The sequence below is a fragment of the Mustela putorius genome, unplaced genomic scaffold, assembly GCF_011764305.1.
Source record: "Mustela putorius furo isolate JIRA1106 unplaced genomic scaffold, ASM1176430v1.1 tig00000242_pilon_pilon_pilon, whole genome shotgun sequence".
NCBI classification, from domain to species: domain Eukaryota; kingdom Metazoa; phylum Chordata; class Mammalia; order Carnivora; family Mustelidae; genus Mustela; species Mustela putorius.
In genome coordinates, this window is record NW_025421325.1 from 12198354 (window position 1) to 12221244 (window position 22891).

The window sequence follows — 22891 nt, forward strand, 5'->3', positions numbered from 1 at the left end:
AATATATTTAATCCTTGTGATAACACTAAAGTATGTATGTACCATGGTTATCCTTTTTTGGAAACCGAGGCCCAGCGAGATTTGATAGCTTCAATACAGTCACATAGATATTAAGTGGCAGAGCAGCATTTGAACCCAGGATGTGTGATTCATGATCTTAACTAATACAGCACACCTGCTGGAGGAATATGTGAGAGAGGTGGTGTTCTTCTCCCCAGTGGCTTGCTACCTCATTTTTGCAATAATAGTCATGAATAGTAAGTCTTAATAGAAGATACTGTAAGTCACAGAATAAGTGCCCCGATAGGTTCTGCAGGTATGCAAGACAAGACAAGGCCTAGTGTAGGCTACGTAGCTTTCAAAATAACTTGTCACTATTTACTTAAAACTGAGGTGCCTTTATTTCACTGGATATTTTTTCCTGCTTTGTCAAAGATTATTTGACCCGTAGAGTTGAGGGTCCATATCTGGGCTCTGTACTCTGTTCCACTGGTCAATGTGTCTGTTTTTGTGCCAGTACCATGCTGTCTTGGTGATCACAACCTTGTAGTAAAGCTTAAAATCAGACAACGTGATGTCTCCAGTTTTCTTTTTCTTTTTCAACATTTCCTTAGCAACTCGGGGTCTCTTCTAGTTCCATACAAATTTTAGGATTGTTTGTTCCAGCTCTTTGAAAAATGCCAGTGGAATTTTGATCGGAATGGCATTGAAAGTATAGATTGCGCTAGGCAGTATAGACATTTTAACAATGTTTATTCTTCTGATCCATGAGCATGGAATGCTTTTCCGTCTTTTTATATACAGTGGACAAAAGAAAGTCTCTTCAATAAACGGTGCTGGGAAAATTGGAGAGCTGTGTATAAAAAAATGAAACTCAACCATTCTCTTACACCATACACAAAGATAAACTCAAAATGGATAAAAGACCTCAATGTAAAGCAGGAATCTATCAAAATCCTAGAGGAGAACATAGGCAGTAACTTCTTTGACATCGGCCACACCAAATTCTTTCATTTGGAGACCTGTCTCCAGAGGTAAAGGAAACAAAAGCAAAAATGAACTTTTGGGACTTCATCAAGATCAAAAGCTTCTGCACAGCAGAAGGAAACAGTCAACAAAACAAAGAGGCAACCCACAGAATGGGAGAAGATATTCACAAATGACACTACAGACAAAGGGCTGATATCTAAGATTTATAAAGAACTTCTCAAACTCAATACACACAAAACAGATAATCACATCAAAAAATGGGCAGAAGACATCAACAGACTCTTCTTCAAAGAATACCTACAAATGGCTAACAGACACATGATTAAATGTTCATCTTCATTAGCAGTCAGGGAGAGTCAAATCAAAACCACATTGAGATACCACCTTAACACCAGTTAGAATGGGCAAAATCAACAAGACAGTAAAAACAAGTGTTGGAGAGAATGTGGAGAAAGGCGAACCCTCTTCGTTGGAGAGAATGTGGAGAAAGGCGAACCCTCTTCCACTGTTGGTGGGAATGCAAGTTGGTGTAGCCACTTTGGAAAACAGTGTGGAAATTCCTTAAGAAATTAAAAGTAGAGCTACCCTATGACCCTGCAATTGCACTCCTGGGTATTTACCCCAAAGATACAGATGTAGTGAAGAGAAGGGCCATCTGCCCCCAATGTTCATAGCAGCAATGTCCACAGTCGCCAAACTGTGATAAGAACCAAGATGCCCTTCAACAGATGAATGGATAAAGAAGATATGGTTCATATATACAATGGAGTATTATGCCTCCATCAGAAAAGATGAATACCCAACTTTTGTATCAACATGGACAAGACTGGAAGAGATTGTGCTGAATGAAATAAGTCAAGCAGAGAGAGTCAATTATCATATGGTTTCACTTACATGTGGAGCATAAGGAATAACACAGAGAACATTAGGAGCTGGAGAGGAAAAGTGAGTTGGAGGAAATCAGAGGGGGAGACAAACCATGAGAGACTGTGGACTCTGGGAAACAAACAGCGTTTTGGAGTGGAGGGTGGTGGCGGGTTGCCTGAGCCTGATGGGTATCAGTTAAGGAGACACATATTGCTTGGAGCACTGTGTGTGGTGCATAAACAAAGAATCTTTGAACACTGAAAAAAAAAAAATTAAATTAAATTAAAAAACAAACAAACAAAAAACAACAAACTGAGGTGCCTAAGAAAATCTTTAGAGTTCCAAAACTACTGAATGTTGGCAATGGAAGTAATTTTATAGACTGAAGTATCTTTATATTTACATGTTATTCTAGACATTGGAAGGAGCTATGTGTTACTGGTTCTAATTTACTCCCAGATTATTTTGAGTATTCATACTTTTGGGGAAACTTTCCTTTTAGAGATCTCTCACCCATGACGTAAGTTGAATTTGTACTTGATTAAAATGTTACATAATATCAGACACATGAAAAAATGTTCATTATCACTAGCCATCAGGGAGATTCAAATTAAAACCACATTGAGATACCACCTTACACCGGTTAGAGTGGCCAAATTAGCAAGACAAGAAACAACATGTGTTGGAGATGATGTGGAGAAAGGGGAACCCTCTTACACTGTTGGTGGGAATGCAAAGTGTTACAGCCACTTTGGAGAACAGTGTGGAGATTCCTCAAGAAATTAAAAACAGAACTTCCCTATGACTCTGCAATTGCACTACTGGGTATTTACCCCAAAGATACAGATGTAGTGAAAAGAAGGGCCATCTGTACCCCAATGTTTATAGCACCAATGGCCACGGTCGCCAAACTGTGGAAAGAACCAAGATGCCCTTCAACGGACAAATGGATAAGGAAGATGTGGTCCATATACACTATGGAGTATTATGCCTCCATCAGGAAGGATGAATACCCAACTTTTGTAGCAACATGGACGGGACTGGAAGAGATTATGCTGAGTGAAATAAGTCAAGCAGAGGGAGTCAATTATCATATGGTTTCACTTATTTGTGGAGCATAACAAATAACATGGATGACAAAGGGAAATGGAGAGGAGAAGGGAGTTGAGGGAAATTGGAAGGGGAGGTGAACCATGAGAGACTATGGACTCTGAAAAACAATCTGAGGGTTTTGAAGGGGTGGGGGTGTGGGAGGTTGGGGGAACCAGGTAGTGGGTATTAAGGAGGGCATGGATTACATGGAGCACTGTGTGTGGTGCAAAAACAATGAATACTGTTACGCTGAAAAGAAATAAAAAATCTTAAAAAATGTCACACAATCCTAATTTAGTATCTAGTGTATTTAGTGTATTTTTTATGGTCTTTAGGTCTTACTCCTTTAAAGTTATAGGCTGGACCAAAGGATCCTTTGTTTTCTTCAGCTAATCAAGTCAGGGCTTGTAAATATATGTAAATATAATATAAATAACTTGTAAATATAATAACTTGCTAATTTAATGTCAAAGCCTAGAGTGAATTAATTTCCCGTCGCTGGTTGTCAACAGCTTTGGAGATTTTGGCAGTTCTGGTGAAGTAAAACCCTGTGTCACAGTACCATTGACAGAACATTTGTACCATTAAGCCTTCAAACTCTTACTCAGCTGTCAACACATGGGCACTTTCTGGAGCCAGATTCCGTCATGCTGTGCACTGCCTGCAGCTCGCTGGAAGCTCAACTTTGACTAAAAGGGTTGATTTCTCTTCTCTTACCCTTGTTCTCATTTAGTGTTAAAACTTGCTTAAAGTCTGTCTTTTATTCTGAAAAGTACACAGACATGTGTCATCTCTTAAACCGTTGTGATGTTGAGGTAAGGGGCTCCAACGAAATGCTAGACATCTTAGTGAATAATTGATTAGAAAGGAGTCTAGCAGTGTTAATTGTGAGCTGCAGTATAATGACTGCGGAAACAGAAGCTTTCTGGATGTTTCCAAAAATTGCGCAAAGTTTTTAATACTGAGCAATAGGGTCAGTGTAGTGAGGTAGAATTTAAAGGGGCTTTTTTCTTTGGACTATGAGAGATTTTTTTTAATTGGCTTTGTTACTTGCCTTGTTCTTTGATGGAAGGTTCATTTATTAATTGACTGTGTTGTTCTGTTGTTGGTTTTGTTTTGTTTTATTTTGTTTTTAATTGTTGTCATCCCGAAGCCACTTTGGCGATATTTATTTGTTAGACATAATTGGTAATGTGGGTAGATAAAGAACCAGAGAATAGATACAAACAAGCACAAACATTGAATGAAGTATAAATTCTTTAGCCAACTGCCACCAGCATAGCCCAATGAAGCAGAAACTTTCATTCATGGAGGGTCTGACAATTTGATTTTCAATGATTCTTTCCAAGTAAAATTACAGGAAGAAACCTCCCAAATTTCATCATATGGATAACATTACAAATCATTTTAAAATAGAAGTGACAGTGAATGTCTCCATTAAAAAGGACTGCATAAACAACTGGAGTTTTGTGGCCTGCACTATCCAATACATTAGTAACTAACCACATGTGGCTAATTACATTTACATTTAAATTAATTAGAAAATCAAATAAAATTTAAAATGGAGGCCCTTGGTTGCACTAGCCACATTTCAAGTGTTTAATAGCTACATGTGGCTATTGTATTGAATAGTGCAGACTGTGGAAAATTTCCATCATTTGCAGAAAGCTCTATTGGCTAACACTGTACTCTGCAATAATAAGGAAGTTTTTGTTTTGTTTTGTTTTGTTTTGTTTGCCTCGTGTTATTTGGTTTCAGTTTTTTGTTGTAAGTTTAAAATATTCTTTATGGAGGCAGAAGACTATAACTGTTAGAATTATTGTGAGAATTTTGGTATTCATCCTGATATCTTACTTTTATGACATCAAACAGTTCACAGATTTATAAATACATTATTCCAGTAACTCAGGAACTGAAGAAATACCTTGTACATTAGCTAAACCATGTTTTTAGTGTGAGTACCCCAAAATAGCCATGCTTATTGGTTGGTCAGAAGAGAAAAAAAATCTGATTATGGAGTCAAAGAATAAAGTTTCTTTGTCTCTAATGAATTTATAACCCAAAAACATTTTCAACACAGAAACTCAGAAGAATTTTTATCTGTGTGATAGAAGAAAACACAAGATGAAGAAAATCTAGAAGGAAATACAGTGACTTGAGAAAGTAAATACGTTTAGATGAAGGCAGAATAAATATTCTCTTAAATTGTATAAAGCTGTTTTATTCTAAAAATAGTAAGTGTCCATTACATAGAATTCATAAAATATAGGAAGCTATAGATAATGAGATAAAATTCATTTGGGATTCCATCAGTCAGCAATCATCACTTTTAACACTTTAATGTATTTTGTAGTTTGTCAAAATTATAATACTCTTGATGACAGAGACAACACTGAGAGCTAAATATGACTTTAATATGGGCTGTGTGCTCTCCATGCACGTTACCATTTAATACTTACCACAACCCATGAAGGAAGGATTATTTGTCCACAGTTAGAAACAGAAAAGTTCTGAAAACCAAGAGCAGAATCAAAAGAGTTTGGGTCAGGGAAGTATCTGATCTGAAATGACATGAGACTCTTCTTTTTTTTTTTACTTTATTTATTTCACTAAATATGAATACTAATGTGTGTTGCTTCAGAAATATATAATGGGTTTGATTATAGAGTGCTTCCTCAGAACCCAGCAGAATGGATACTTTGTGTGTGTGTGTGTGTGTTTTGTGTGTGTAATATATACATTGTATGTAATATATAGAAAAGACTAATACATGTTCATATGTATTATATATAATCAATAATATATTATTAGTATATATTATATATGATATATTATTTAGAAACCCATTTGGCTCCAAGATTTTTGGGGAATGGATGCAAACCTGTATTATCTGAGTTTTACTGAAGAAGACATAGGGACATTAAATAACTTGCTTAAGAACTCATGGCCAGTAGGTAATAGAGCCAAGACTCAATGAAATGGACCTCTCTGACTCTAGAATTTGAGTGCTGAAGCCATTGCTTCATTTAAATAAAAATGCTATATATCGAGAAATAGAAACTGTATATCAACCCACCCTAAGGAGCCTGAGCAGAACTTTCAAATATTGATAACTTGGTGACCATCCTGCCCATAACACTAAGTGTTATAATTATGAAGCATTATTTATCAAGAATAAGAAAATTCTGATTTATTAAACTTTTGAGCCTGAATCTAATGATTTAACAGTGCTTTAAGTTTAAGAGATAAACTTTAATGTTAAATGCAGTCATAAAGTCAGCCACCATCAACTGCAAGGTACTAAGTAATTTTTTGATGTATACTTTGTAATTTTAAAAATCATGTATGTAAATTAACTGTATCTTGCATAGACATCCAGATCAAAATTTAAAATAATAATGCAAATAGAGATTCTTGATGCAAAAGAAGCAAACTTTGACTTAATTCTTACTATTGACTGAACTCAGTATTTGTATAAATATAAAATAGTGTTTTGCTTTGTGCTTTCTTAGAGTATAAAAGATATTATTAATGAGTCATAATTTTTGGTAAAACTATATATTTTCTATATTTACTGGATATTAAGCTCTAATAATATAATCCTAATGAATAATAATCAGAGGTAGAAATATAGATACCCCGATACCTTACTCAGTTTATGGATCTCATGTCTTTAGTTGATGCCCAGGATTGGCCAGTGCTTTTTGGGGGCATTACCTCAGTGGATACTTACTGTCTGATGAAAGTAGTATTTAAAAAGGAAATGGAAGCAGCTACCACTGTTTACTGGCTTATTTTTTTTTCCCTTAAACTGTGCACTTGTCAGAATTTTGGGAAAGCAAGCAAGAATCAGTGACCTAATCCTCTCTGTGCTTTTGCTTTAGCAGTTCCTTTTTAATTGGCTCCATCAAAATAATTCTAAAGCTTTCCAAAGTCTGTTCTTCCAGCTTACTTACAGAACACAACTTTGACTTAGCTTGGAATAAACAGCGTACCTTTGACCACCTGAAAGGAAATCTTTGACTCTGCCTGGCATTGGCTCTTTTTAGAAATACAATAATCTCTCAGTTTATCAAACGAATATTTATTTCAAGCCAACGATGTGTGAGACAGTGTGGAAGGAGGTAAACAGAGAACTAATGCATTTGCTTTCAAGAAGTTTAGAGAAGAGGAGGAGTCATTTCACTGGCAGTGCGGGGGTAGCGGTATTAGTAGTTGCTGTATAACTAGTAGCAGCAGCAGCAGCACGATCACAGTACTTTCTCTATGTCTAACACCATTCTAATACTTTGTATTAATCCACTGAATCCTTGCACCAACCCTATGAAATAGGCACAGTTACGATCTCCATTTTACAGAAGAAGATACTGAGGTATATAAGGGTTTATTCATTTGTCAAGGTCATATACCTGGTGGAACTAGAATTTGAGCACAGGAAGTCTGGCTCCACACCAGTCTGTATTTTCATGTGAAGGGAGGCATGAACTATGCTTGTAGTGATAGATGGGGAAGATCATCCAAAGAGAAGCCTCTCTGTGAGCAATTCTGCTTGACAGTCATATAATAAACGTACGTTATATAGAAAGCACCACAGAAATGGTAAGATACAGACACTGCATGCAAGGAACTTCAAGCAAGTTTATAACTTTCCTGGTGATCTGGCTGAGGGCTTTTTGATAAGAGTTATAATACCTATCAGATGGTTTATTTTGCAGTTTTGTGGGTTCGTTGTATTTCTTACCAAACAACTGACGAATCAAAAATGTCTTGCCACTATTTTTTTCCTTTGACTAATATTTGCTGCACGCCTCCTAACTAATATTTGATGAAGGTCAGGTATTATGTGTGTGTCATAGGAAGAGTAATAAGCAAGATAGACCACTCCTCCCCTTACAGAATTTGCATTTAGAGGAGAAGAGAGTTAAATACATATTAAAATAAAATAAGATAAATGCTATGACAGGAGAAGTTAGGAAACTAGAGAGTACGTAAGTAGAGACTTTAATTCTGAGGGATCTCAGGGGTGCTAATGTCTGAAAGATAAGATATCAGGAAAAAGGGGTTTGGGGGTTAAAGAGTAGAGAAAATATGTTCCAGGCAGAGGGAGCAGCATGCAGAGAGACGTAGCACAGAGAAATAACCTGGTTCATTCAGTGAACTTAAAGACAAATGGAGGGAGTGATCTGATCAGGTTTGTAGACTCTTTCTTTACTAAATGTCCTTGGGGAAGTACTCTTACTCTTTAAGATTCAGTGACTCCATTTGAACAGAAGGAGAAATAAAATACCTCCCTCTTAAGGTTGTTATAAACATGAAGTGAGATCATGGTTATAAACTACCAAGCACAGAGTTAGTGCTACAGACGACATAGCTATCACTAACTTAGAGAGGCCACCTTGACTGCATTTGGAAAATGGATGGGAGCAGAGCAGAACTGGAGGTGTGGAGACTAATGAGAAGGCTGTGTTGTGATTCAAAGGGAAAAAGAACATTGGCCTAGAGTATAGTGGTGGCAGTGGGAACGATGAAAAGCAAAGATGTATTGATTATTTTAGAAGTAAACTAGGGAGTCCTTGATGAGTATAGATGTAGCAGGGGAAGGGGAAAAGATTAAGGATGAGTCCTAGGTTTCATCCACTGGGTGGATGCCAGGTAAAAGACAGATTAGAAATCCAAATCCAGGGTGCCTGAGTGGCTCAGTGTATTAAGAGTCCAACTCTTGGTTTTGGTTGAGGCCATGATCTCCTGCTTTGGGAGATCAAGCCCTGGGTCAGGTGGGAGACTGAGCCCCTTGAGCAGGCTCCCTGCTCAGGAAGGAGTCTGCTGGGGAGTGTCCCATCTCCCACTCTGTCTTACCTTCCACCTGCTCATGTGTGCTCTCTCTCTCTAAAAATAAACACATCTTTAAAAAAAAAAATCCAAATCCAACCTTGTAATATAGTTTTGGAAAATCAACTGTAATAAAATAAAATAAACAGTAATAAAATCAACGGTATGGATATGGATGAGCTATCTACTAGGTAGTCAATGATGGGGTAGACTGGAAACATTTCTAAATTTCTGCCCAGAATCTTTTCAATATGACACACAAACTAGGAAAATCAAATTATAAAAGAAATGTATCTTGGTGTAGATTGCCCTAAGGCATCTGATATATATTCACTAATGGAAAGTCTTCTGATTCTGCCATATATATATATATATATTTATTACTTAAGTTTATTATTATATATTAGATATATGGATATGATATATATTTATCATATATAGATAGATGTGATAAATATATATCTATATGATATATATTTATCATATAGATATGATATATATTTATCACATCTATGATAAATATATATAAAAATAAACTTAAGTAATCAGGAATATATAATATACACAGTAGGAGATATATATATCATATATCATAAACAAGTAATAAATCAGGAATGTCTAATATGCACACTAGGAAAATTATTCATTTAAAAAAATTTTTAAAGATATATTTACTCCTCAAATGAATCTTCATAGTCAAACCAAGTATAACTGACTTATTGAATGAGCTAGACTCATTCAATACTGCAGACTCATTCAATACTGCAGAGAGCAGTATTATTGGCCCTCATTAGCACACTTCTGCTCTGTAAAATCCTTCTATTTTTTTAGACGAAAATTCAGGATGAGCCCATAGTTCTTCCAGCCACTTTTGGGTGCTAAAAAGTCCAAACCATTAGAAGAAAGCAGAGAATGTTTTCTTAAGTCACAAAAATGTAACTGTATATGGAAAGATCGATCAGTTGGACTTCATTAAAATTAAAAACACTGTTCAACAGAAACCACCATTAAGAGGATAAAAGGAAACCATGAGAGTTGGAGAAGATATTTAGAATAGGCACATTATCTGTCAGATATCCAACTTCTATCCTGACTATGTAAGTAGCTCATACAAATCAATAAAAAATATAGGTAACAATAAGAAAAAGGCAAATATTTGAATAGTCATTTCATAAAAGCAGATATCCAGATCTTCAAAAAGCATATGGAAAAGAACTCAGTAGTCATTAGGAAAATGCAAATTAAAGCCACAATGAGATACCAGTGTACATGTATCAGAATGGCTAAAATTGGAAAAAATTGTCTGTATCAAGTATTAATGCAGACATCTATTAACTGAAATTCACATACATTGCTGATGGGAGTAGAAAATGCTACAAGTACTTTGATAAGCTGTTTGGGAATAGCTACTAATGCTGGACATATGCCTATCCTATGACTTAGCACTTCTACTCTCAGATATTTACTCAACAGAAATGAGTGCATATGTCCACCAGAAGACAAGTTCAGGAAGGTTTTAGCAACTTTTTTTTTTTCATAGATCAAAATGGAAAGGTTCAAATGTCCATCATCAAGAGAATGGATAAATTCTGATAGAGTGTTCATATAATAGAGCACAAAATTTAATTGGAAAAGATGAGCTACTACTCCACCTGAAAACAAATTTAACTCTCTCAGACATGATTGAGCAAAAATGAAGGCAGACACAGAGTTCATATCTATGACTTCATATATATGAAGTTTAAGGTAAGAAAAATTACATCATTGTGATACAAGTGAAAGTAGTGATAACTTTCAGCAGGGTGGATATTGCCTTGGAGGAAGCATAAGAAATCTTTCTAGATTATTAGAAATGCTTTCTATTTGTATCTTTGTGGGGGGTTACCCAGGCACATGTATATGTATCAGATATATGTAAAAATGTAAAACCTAGTGCAGTCTAATGTCTAAACTTTAGTCTTGTATTCAATTAGAAGCTCTCCCTGCCCCCCATCAATTCATAGTCAATAATCTGCCGTAGGGAGGGGAGAATTATAATAGGTTTCTTCTCTTTTCATTGGCCTACCTGCTGTCCCATTCTTGAGCCACCATTTTTGTTCCCTCCAGGATCAAGCACATAGGGGAAGGAGGGACTAGAGAAGAATGGACAAAGTCTGATGTGCCTTGGGTTGTAATCAGGCTTTGCCCTCTGAAAATGGTGCATCTCCAAAGTCTAGGTCTTTCTCTTGCAGGGGTGCTTTTGTGGGTTTCTGAGTGATCCTACTTCACTAAAAACATCCTAATTCAACATTGCCTGGTATGGGCAACGATTCTCTTACAACTACAGCCACAGCTCTCGGGTTTTAGTGATCTGCTTCTCTGGGTGGAATCCTGAGCAGAATGACTCAAGACCAGTTTTCCTCTTTAGGTCAAGTGACATATTTGCCTGACCAGTGGAAAACTGACAGTTTGCTCCCACTGTAGCCTCTCTCCCCTCATAGCCTCTCAGCTTCAAGCTTCTCTAGGAAGAGAACACCCTCTGGTATTCCCGTTTCCCATTCCCCAAAGTCCAGGGGGACACATTCTCCAGCTGGTTCTCTGAAGATCTCCTCACTTACCTTGGGTGGGAACCACCTTGGAGAAGCAAGGGGATAATTACGTGTTCCAGTGATAACTCTCCTCAAATAAGTTGCTTCCAACAATCTTAGTTCTACCTTTTGTGTATAGCTTGAAAGTGGACAATGAACCTATGGTAGAGCACAGTTACTGCTTTAAGCTAGAAGGTAAATGAGTGGTTCCTGCCCCAGAGAGAAGTCCTCATTTTATCTGTTTTACCTTCTTTGCCAGTTGCTTGAGGCTTTTCGGAATGAAAAGAAGCATTCTGGAATATTAAATGCTGTGCAATTGTTTCTCTTTTCTCAGTATTCTGCTTCAAAAATATTTCAGGTTGGCAAAAAAGATTGAGAAATAAAGATTTTACCATAGGCATATGTCCCCACACACAAAGATTATTGGGACCCTCTTGGGTGACTATGGGTGACTGTGAATAACTCTGTGAGCCTCTGTGTCTACATCTAAAAATAAAAGATAAATATTACCTGCTTTATATTATTGCCATGGGGGTTAAATGTAAATGAGTTATATACATACAGAAATAAACACATTCAAATATAGATATGTGTATACATATGCACTATACATATATAACTCAGAACAAAGTGAGTGCATAATAAATAGTAGCTCATTTTTTCTTTCTTCTTGGATTATGTGATCCTATACTCCCTTTCTTTCAGTAAAGCAGCTCTCTTCAGTTACGGGCTTTGGGTGGTGCAGAAAGGTACAGGGCTCTAGAATTCCTTATAAAGAATGTGAATTTACTCTTAAGAAACTTTTAATAAAGGTGTGCTATATTTGAAATTAAAATATAACAGATGTAGTAAAATTAGCATCAACTTAGAGTTGAAAATACCTGGATTCAAATTGTAGCTCCACAACTTTGAGCCATTCATTTATTCAACACATTTATTGGGGCTTACTTGGTGCCAGGCACTGTTGTGGTAACTGAGAAGATGGGGGAGGGTAGAGACAAACAAGATCCCAATCTTATGGATCTCGACCTTGGGGAGCTTAGTTGGGCAGTGGGGATGGGTGAATAGCAGGGGAAATAGACAACAAGCAAATAACTAAATGTAATGTCAAGTGGTGATGGGTTTTATGAACAAAAATAAAGCAAGATAAAGGAATAGAAAGTGGTAGGGAAGGGTAGATAGGTGTAGTGTGTGTGTGTGGGGGGGGGGGGAGGTTGTGTGGAGGGTGGTCAGGAAAGGTCTTATAAGAGACCTGAATTGAAGGAAGAAGATCTAGGAGAAGGTAAAGAGGAGTTTGTAGTATTCCAGAAGCCAAAGGAACAAAGTGTTTCAAGAAAGAGGAAGTCAAATGCTACTGAGTGGTAGAGTAACATGAGGAGCTCTCAGTAAGTAGCCTTTGGAACCCTGGACAAGTTATATACCTTCTCAGAGCAATAGTCAATAATATATTTCTGAGGATTAAATGAGATAATTTATGTAAAGCACCTGTCACATAGCAGATAGGTAACTGAAGACTTTCTTCACATATCATGTGTGTAGTAAAATATTTAAAAATTCATAGTGAAAGGTATTTTTAAATAGTTGAATTTCTCACTGAATTTGCAAAATGTTCAATTAACTGTATTTGGAAGTAAAAATATGGAAGTCAATACATTAAACCATAGTAGTTGTGCAACTGAGGCTTTTTCTTGTTTAATGGACTGCATTGGTAACAAGTAGTTAATTTGATGTGTTGTGTCATATATCACAGGTCATGTGAATTGCAAATCTTTAAAGGTGTTGAAATTTTTCACATTCAAACTGACAGAAAGCAATTGTATAAAAAACAAGAGCTAAGAAAATCAAGTATTTCAGCATTCATTAGAGTCTGTTTTGCTAAATTAGAGTTTTTATGAATGATCAACAAATTATTCCCATTTTAAATCTAAGGAATAAGAAAATTGATTTGGTTCTCATCTGTTTCAGTCATTCCCTAACGTCTTCGTGCTGATTTTTAAATACACTTTCAATTTTACAGAATTTGGCTTAATAATATGACATGTGATCTAACCTGTATGGGAATGACAAAAATGAGACCATTGCACTCTTTAAAGTAATACAAAATTATGGTATCTTTGGTTACCTCACAGTATTTACATGTCAGCTAAATTATTCTGTAGAGATTAGGCATTAAAAATTCTACCCAGAAAATGTTGAAGAATGAGGATATACATTCAAGCATGTGTGTTAAAATTTACATAAATTTAAAGGATATGTTTTTATGCATTGTAGTCCCCTTCAGAAGAAATCTATATGCTTTTTGAAAGCATGGCTCTTACTCTTAGATGTTTAAAACATCTCAAACACCTTACAGTAAAGGAAATAAAGTCATTTGACTTAAAGTAAATCATTTTTCCAAATTTTCTCGAGCACATTTATGTAGGTACTGAGAGAGAATGAGAGTTCTCTTTTCACATTTTAAATACAAAACACACCAGCTGCTACCCCAGCTATTCACTAGAGAAAGGGAGAATAACTAAATTTCTGCAGCAGTGTGTAGAACTAAATTTATTGAAATCCCAGTGAAAGCTTTTGTTGTGTTTGGTATAATAGGGAAAATTCCATAAGATACCTTAGATTGCATTTTCTCCATGGTAATCTTCATAGTCCTAGTACTCCCTGGTCAGTCTGTAAACATGCTTCATTCATTTAGAATGAGAACTCACACCTCAGAAGCCAGCCAGGTTTGGGGATTACAAGACATTTTATTTCAAATAACCTGAGTACTCCTAGTTGTAAACACTGACTCCACTGAATTTGGTTCAGAGAGGTTGGAGCCTAGTGACCCCCATTAGTTATTTTTCTAAAATATATAAGGAATAGATTTGTGTTGTAAAGTATGTGGCTTTGATGAACGAATGTTAGCCTTTCTTATATCTATTTTTTGAGGCTTCTGCTCTAGTTATATTTCTGGTTTCATTTCAAGCACTTTTTTAACATTCATTTTTTACTTATTACAAGAAGTTAATTTATGTTTGGAGGATGATTCACATTTCCTTTCAAAGATCTTCCTCTTGTCACCTAGCTGTGTTTTCTAAAAGAAGACACAATCAAATGTTTTTGTTTCTCTTAAGAAATCCCTGACAGGCCCACGACACTGGCTACTGCTGTAGCTGTACATTTTTATACATAATTGATGACTTGGGGCCCAGCAGACGGCACCAGTGCACTAGCCATATAGGTTACCATGCAGTGAAGGGTTTTAGGTCTTTGGCTTTTTCTATTTCTGAATAGAAATAACTCCTTGCTAAATAAGAAGAATTCCAGAAGGAGTAGGTTTATCCTAGTAATAAACATTCTTTAGAGAACAAAGCATTTGCCAGCAGTAGAAGATTTGGACAATCTGAAGATCCTAACTTTATTACCCTATCCAACCATCTGTCCACTTAGTAGCACAGGTCATATTTGCTTTTGTTGAAATTTTGGTAATAATTTAAAACAAAAAAAAAGTTTAGGGCTTAGGAAAGTTGAATTCCAAATGGCACCCTTTGAGGTATTCCTTAATCTTTTTTTTTTTCAAGGTTTATTTATTTATTTTAGAGAGAGAGAAAGTACATGAGCAGGGGGAGGGGCAAAGGGAGAAAGAGAGAGAATCTCAAGCAGACTCCCTAGTGAGAAGGGATATCCTGATGTGGGGCTTAATCCCAGGATCCCAACATCATGACCTGAGCTGAAACCAAGAATCAGTTGCCCAACTGGCTGAGCCCCCCAGGCTCTTCAAGGTATTCCTTAATCTAATTGTCCTTTAGGATTCTTTGATTTACCAGAAAATGACCAGGCTGGCAGTATAACTAGTTATCTTTTCATGAGGAATTTGTGACATTCTTGTCGTGGGAGTGGCATTTGTTATGTTCTGTCACTACCTGCTATCTTTCTTTTTCTCTAAACACCATGAGAACACTGTCTTATCTTTACGTCTTTTACACACTCTTCCCCTCTTGTAGACCATTCCTAGGTACCTTTCACCTCCGCCCATCTCTTGGCCATTTCTCCTCATCATTCTGGTCTTAGTTTAGCTGTCACCTCTTTTGGAACCCCTTGTTCAGTGAGATGAGGTAAGCAGCCATTCCTTGCCCCATTATATGGCCTTTGCCTTTTTACTTTGCCACAACTAGACTATAAAATCTTTTAAAGTGGAGGTCAGGCCACCTTCATCATGGTTTCCCCAATCCCTCGGATATGCCTGACACAGAGTAAGTATCTAATAATTATTTGTTGAATGAAACTACAAAGATTCTAATAATATAAAATTGAACTTAAACATAAAAGCAGTTCTGTGTTTTAGACAATAAATTTTCAGAATTTGCAGGATTCCTAGATTTTCACTTTGTTTTTCCTATAGTAATATATATTGTTAAGAATGGTGGGATAACAAAAAAAAATAGATTTGAATTGCAATTATGGTTTGCGCTTAAGGAGTCATGAGATAGCCATTTGTAATTTCAAATGACCACGTTAATATAAGTAAAACCTGTGTTAGTTAAGATATAAAGACAGCTAAAAATTTTAAGTCAAATTAAATCGAATTGGGGAGAGGGACGTTTATCTATTTAATTCCGAAAGTTTAGGCTCATTGCTTTATTTTGATACACTTCTGTTTTTAAAAATATAATTTCTGAAAAGACCAAAGAATTTTTTTCCAAATTCTAACATGTGCTGGAAGAGAACATCAGTTTTGTCATTATTTTTGGACTACCCTTACACTCTCAGAAAACAGAATGCATAATAATCTTTTCTTTCTTTAACCAGTGAAACATAGAAATATACTAAAGCTCTAACATGAAAATGACTCTTGTTTTTTGCAGTATCTTAATTTGAGAACATATTCTACAGCAATATCTTAATTTGAGAACGTATTCTACAGTTCCCCCATTAGAATCACTCATCAGTTTGCAAAAGTTCAATTCTTAAAGTTTGTTAAGTCAGTTGTTGATTTCTCTGATCCATGATTTTTTTTTTTAATTCCCACCTTATTAATGGAGATTAGGCCCACAAACTACAGTACAGTGTTACAGGCTCTAGAATCAACATGCTTGAGTTCAAATCCTGACCTCAAAAATTACTGTTTGACTTTGGGCAAATTGACCAACTTCTGTGTAACTTGGTTTCTTCAACCATAAGTGGGGAAAATGATTGCACCTATCCATTGGCTTGTTTTCAAAATTACAAAGCACTTGCAAAGTACATACTGTTAACAGTGTCTGGCAGGTGTATTCAATAAATGTCACCTATTATAGTTATAATTATTAATCAGTCCTTGAAACAAGAAGTCATTTATTCCTTTATTCAAAAATATTAATAGAGCCCCTACTATGTCCTAGACATTTTACTAGGTACAGGGAATACAAGGTAGGTGAAAATAAGCATGATCCCTACCCTCATAAAACTTACGGCCTAGTAGAGGAGACACAGGCATTAAATAAAAAATCATACCAATAAGTGTAAAATTGCAGCTGTGGTTATGTACTACGGAGGAGGCCTACGATACCAGGAGAGCTCATGTTCAGAAGAAATTGATAATGGCAAGAAAGCTTCCTTGATGACTGAAGGATACCAAAGTCTGCAGGTAGAAGGGAGAATAACCAGGCAAGGAAATGGACCTAGGGCTGGTGTCCAGAGCTTGGAGAGCCAGCTGGAGAGCAAGGACAGAGATGGAGAGGTAGGCAGGTAGAGATCATACAGGATGTTGCAGGTCATAATTGGTCTTTCAAGACTAGTGGGAAAGAAGTGAAGGACTGCATTTCAGTTTGGAGACTGGGTTGGAGTCTCCCAAAGTGTAAAAGGTAGGAGAAGGTAGGGAAAAATGATATCCCTGGCTTGGTCCTTCAGGCTAAATTTTGAAATCAAAGTATTTATCATTACACCCTCCTGACTCCTGAATCCCCTCTCCTCCCTGGGTCATGTCATCTGGCCCATAACTCTCAGGCCACTATTTACCCCTCTGCATCAAGCTAGTCAGGACCGCCTTGCCCAAGGAAATACTTCCTGCTCCAAAACACTCTACCTTGCCTGCTTCTAATAAAATCTCAATCTGGTTAGAAGTGTTAGGTTCATGAAAGTATTTAGAGGAGGGCATACTGACAGAATTGACTGAAATGAAGAAGTGAGAGCTGACCTGAAGAACAGTTGTTCTCAAACTTTTGGGGCCTCTTTACATTCTTAAAATTTGTTGAGGACCACAGAGAACTTTTATTTACATTGGTTATATCTATCTGTATGTATCATATTTGAAATTAAGGCTAGGAAATTTTCATTTATTTAAAAACAATAAACCTGATGTAATATGATTTGTAAAACTTACATATTTTTATGAAAACAACCCTGTATTTTCCAAAACAAAAAGAAAAACTAATGAGAAGAGTATCATTGTTTCCCATCTTGCAAATCTCTTAATGTCTGGCTTAATATAAGACAGCTGGAGTTGCCCGTTTCTGTACCAAATCTTCCAGTATAACATGTAGCCTCTGGAAAACCTCTCTGTATAATTGTGAGAGAATGAGGGCGAAAAAGGTAAAGGTAAATGATGTCTTAGAATGATCACGGAAGTGTTTTTTTTTTTCCTAAGATTTTTGTTTATTTATTTGACAGACAGAGATCACAAGTAGGCAGAGAGGCAGGCAGAGAGAGAGGGGGAAGCAGGCTCCCCACTGAGTGGAGAGGCTGATGCGGGGCTCGATCCCACGACCCCAGGATCATGACCCAAGCCGAAGGCAGAGGCTTTAACCCACTGAGCCACTCAGGCGCCCCACAGAAGTGGTTCTTTATCTCACCAACCTCCCACATTAGGGACCCCTGGGTCCCTGAACCATACTGGAGGAACTGCTGCTCTAGAAAAAGGCCTTCAGTGGGAAAAACGAGAGGCTTCATAGGTCAGAAGACTCTTTTCTGAGACGGCTTCTCAGGGAGTCGAAAAAGTGAGCTGAAAGGATTCAGGCAGTGTGGCTCCAATCTGTTTCTGCTTTTCAGCTGCTTCCTCCATGTATCTTTTTGAACCCATTACATTCTCAAAAAATTCCAAATGATTTTTAGTGTTTAGTGGAGACTCTTGTGGTTGTTTAGACAGTATTTGAAATTCCTGAAATGTGATATTTTTGCCTCAGTTACTGGTGAAAAGCTTATTCCCTATTCCAAGTAAATTGTGGTCCCCTCATGGCTTCCCGGAAACATCAGATCACTTAGCTTTCTGTGACATAGCCTCGCCTAGAGACTGCAGGTTCACCGTGTTTATTATCTTTCAAGAAGAACTGATTTGTGAGGTGTGGCTAGAGTCACAAGAAGTTTCTTCATCTCTGTGGTCCTTTCCAGTTCAGAAGTGACATGATTTTATTTATTTTCTTACGTGGCCCACGAGCTCTATTCTAAAGGCAACTAAAATGTTTGCAACAATGCGTCATTTAAAAATGAGTTTGGCTTCTCTCAATGACAAGCTTGAAGAACAACATTCCTTTAGATGAGTTTTGTTGTATGTGTCAAAAATTCATTGTCATTCCTTTTAATCACATCTTGTACCTACAATGTAAGCTCCACCATCACTACTAGGGAAAATAATTCTGCCCTTTTTTAGTTTAGTCTAATCACATATTTCTACCCATGCGGATATTAAATACTTCATTTTTGTCCCCCCACGATCATAAAAGTGGGGAGAGGAAAAGCCATGCTGATTAAAAAGGCTGCGAAATCTATGCTTTTCTTTGAAACAGCCCAACAGGAGAATTGAAGGTCTTGACTACTATAGTTTATTTCCTGAATCATTAGGAACTTGTTTTAAAGAGGAACATACATATGTGATTAAGAAAGCATTCCAGAATAACAACTAAAACACTGTTTGCATTCCTTCATTTGAACTGAAATTCTCGACTTTTCTTTTAAGATGTGCACTCACAGGTAAGTGGCTGGGAACAGGTTGGGGCTTAGTCAGAGGTCACAGCAGAGTGGCCCATAGGCCGTGCTGCAAACACAGATGACAGATGTGCTTTCTTTGACCTGTCTAGTGGTGTGTGTGTGTCTGGGTGTGCGTGTTAGTTTTGTCTTTCATCTGAATTTGAATGCATACACTCTTTGCTTTTTCTAGGTTGTCCCCACTCCTTATTATTTTACATATCGCCTGATTCAGACACTTCCCTTGTCAGTCTGGCTGCTTTCAGCATTTGAATTAACATTGCTACAACAAGTAGCCACAGCTGGGAGAATTGAAAAATAGAGACCAATAAGATTACTTTTCTGTGACATAAGAAATCTTCTAGTAGAAAATTATTTGATAAGAAATAATTGTTAGGTTTTTTATTCTTGGACTTACAAAAAAATAACTTTACAGTCAGGTGAAAAATAACAATTAATTGAGAAGCATGCCTCAAAAATGACATTTATTATATAAGAACGTTTTTAGTAGTTTAACATGGGAGTTGAGGTATATAATTATGAAAAGGGTCATGTGTTCCTGAGGTCATCTGTCACAACTTGGTTTTTGCATTATGTTAATGCTTATTACTTATGTGGCATTGGTTTATCTAGAAACAATATTTAATGTACATTTAAATATATAGAATCAGCCATACAACTAATTTATCTAGAGAAGAACTTTGCAGCATTGGTTTATCTGGAAGGTCCCACAGCACCACCTAGTGCTTTGTATTTTATTTTGCATAATATTTTTGAAAATTTAAAAATTCTGATCACATTTTAACATCAAATATGATACTGGAATAAGTATCAGGATTAAGCAGTATTATAAATAGAATAAGATAAGGTCATTCTTAGCTATTTAGTTAAAGATTTTAAGTGGAAATAAAAAATATTGATTTTTTATAACAGAAGTATTATAAAACAGAAGTATTATAAAAATTTACTATTTCTAGTTCACAACCAGAGATACTCTTTAAAAGATTGTTACATTACATGTGACCTAATGGAGGTATTGGTAAGTTTTTTTTTTTAATCCAGAACAGCTGCTGATTCCTTTTATTTGTTTATTTTTATTTGCTTCTCCATAATAATTCAAAGGTCATTTTTCCAGGCTTCTTTTTGAAGTCTATGAATTCCCAGTCTTCATACACTAATTAACACTACATACCATAGCTCTTAATCAATTTCAGACAAAACTGTATAATTTCTTTTAAAATTAGAAGTTTGAGGTGTTTAGAGATGGAATGTTATAAAATACTGACACATTAAAAAATGAGTCAAATAAAAGAATGAGGTGCAGTTATATATTCAAGGACCATGAAGTGAGAAAAATAAATCTATGTGCAAAGTACTACATATAGTACAATTTTCTTAAGAGCACATTTGAATAATTTAGAAAGGTTTAGATGGATGTGTGAGTGGGTAAAGGGATGGATGGATACTGGTATATTATTTTATTTTCTGGAGGGAGTCACAAGAAACTTAACATTTCTGGCAGAGAGTGAAGTACTAGGATATTTCACTTTTCATTATTTGTCTATACAAATAAGATTTTTCCAATCAAATTCATGTTTTACATTACTTAAGGTCAACTAGAGTTCTTTTGAGTATCAAGATTATGAGCTATTTCATTTTTTCAAGTAATATCTATCTGTAATAAAAACAAAGCCTTTTTTTAGGGAAAAAAATAAACTAACATTGCAGGACACAGCATCTGTCTTTTAGATTTATCTTTTCAGAAGGCCCTATGACAGATTACTTTTTATTATGGGAAGTATAAGCTTTAAGAAGGCAGAGAATTTTGTCAGTTTGTCACACTGTATCCTTGATCTCTAGGATAGTATCTGGCACATAATGCTCAGTAAATAAGAGTTGAATGAATGAATAAGAACATATCACATTATGTCCAAATTATATAGTAATGGCATATATTATAGTAGAATTTTACTCTATATATATATATTTAAGTAAATATGTGCAGTTTCATTCTTATATCTGATGTCATTTAAAACATAAACACTAGTAAGTATTATTTCAAAGTCTGTAATAACAATGACATTCAGTTGTATCCTGAGATGTTTGTGTTATGGCCTTTTTGTATGTATTTGTCTTATTAAAGACTTTATGTATTCACATTAGCTGTATTTGGAACTCAGTCATAATGAAATTCAGTCAAAATGTTTACTAAAGAACTACTCTCATCATTTGCCTTGTATATTTCAGATACTGATAGTTCTACCATAGTGACCTAAATGGTTGCTACTTTAAAGTTTCTGCAATAACACATATTAATCATAAAATGCTAATTACACATTAAATGTACTCAATTCCTAATTACATATTTAAAATTTCATGACATTTTATAGCTACCTGTTAGTGAAAATCCATTCATAGACATAAGTGTATTGTTTTATTTTAAACATAACAGTGGTTCTTATTGATGTCGTATGCATAGATTTTTTTTTTTAAACTGTCAAAGTGTGTAGAAGTTGCCCTCTACTGGGGAACTAGAAAAATTATGTTGACATAGATTTTCAATTTTCTTAAAGACTCTTAAGTTCCTTGGTGTAATTGACCAGATGATCATTTCTTGTTCTCTGGCACTTTTTAGTTCCAAAGATATAGAAGTGGTTAGCAGACAACATTTAAAAATAAATATCTGATACAAATACCCTTACAGTCATTTCTGAATGGAAACATTGGCTATTCTTCTTAAAAACTTTTTTTAAGATTTTAATTTTTTAAGTAATCTCTACAAATGTGGGGCTTGAACTTACCTCAAGATCAAGAGTTTTGTGCTCTATGGACTGAGCCAGCCAGGCGCTCCTCCTCCTTAATAACTCTTTAGTGCCAACACCCAACAGTGCTGATCCAGAAGTAATTGTATAGGAATGGGTCTTCACTGAAACATTAAGAGGAATTAGCTGTATATAATTATATAACTAAAAATGAGGACTCTTTTTAGTAATTCACCCTGGGAATTTGGAGGACCAAAGTCTAAGCACTAAAAAGAATTTTAAGCTAGCTCTTTTGCGTTTTTCTGAGTCTAGAGGTGAAACTTGATTATAAAAGAAGTAGTTTACTTTTATTAAATATTAAATGTTTTTGTTATTATGTTATGTTAGTCACCATACAGTGCATCATTAGTTTTTTGATCTAGTGTTCCATTATTCACTGTTTGCACTTAACACCCAGTGCTCCACGCAATATGTGCCCTCCTTAATACCCATCACCAGGCTCACCCGTCCCAACCCCCTCTCGTCTAAAACCCTCAGCTTGTTTCCTAGAGTACATAGTCTCTCATGGTTCTTATCCCCCTCTGATTCACCACCCCCCTCATTTTCCCCTTCCTTCTAATGTCCTCCATGCTATGCCTTATGTTACACAAATGAGTGAAACCATATGATTGACTTTCCCTGCTTGAATTATGTCACTTACCATAATGTCCTCCAGTCCCATCCATGCTGATGCAAAAGTTGGGTATCCATCCTTTCTGATGGCTGAGTAATATTCCATTGTATATATGGACCACATCTTCTTTATCCATTCATCTGTTGAAGGGCATCTTGACTCTTTCCACAGTTTGCCTATTGTGGACATTGCTG

General features: G+C 36.0%; 1 protein-coding gene and 1 long non-coding RNA gene across 8 annotated transcripts in view; one reads left to right on the forward strand and one right to left on the reverse strand.

Annotated features, from left to right (window-relative positions):
• SLC10A7 (solute carrier family 10 member 7) overlaps positions 1–22891 on the forward strand; it is a 254159-nt gene that overhangs the window by 144135 nt on the left and 87133 nt on the right. The gene's annotated exons all lie outside the window — the stretch shown is intronic.
• Positions 4635–22777, reverse strand: LOC123391557. The gene is made up of 3 exons (XR_006606251.1): positions 22725–22777; positions 22064–22188; positions 4635–5459 (listed from the first exon to the last, which is right to left on the reverse strand). It is a non-coding gene; the product is annotated as an uncharacterized LOC123391557 (long non-coding RNA).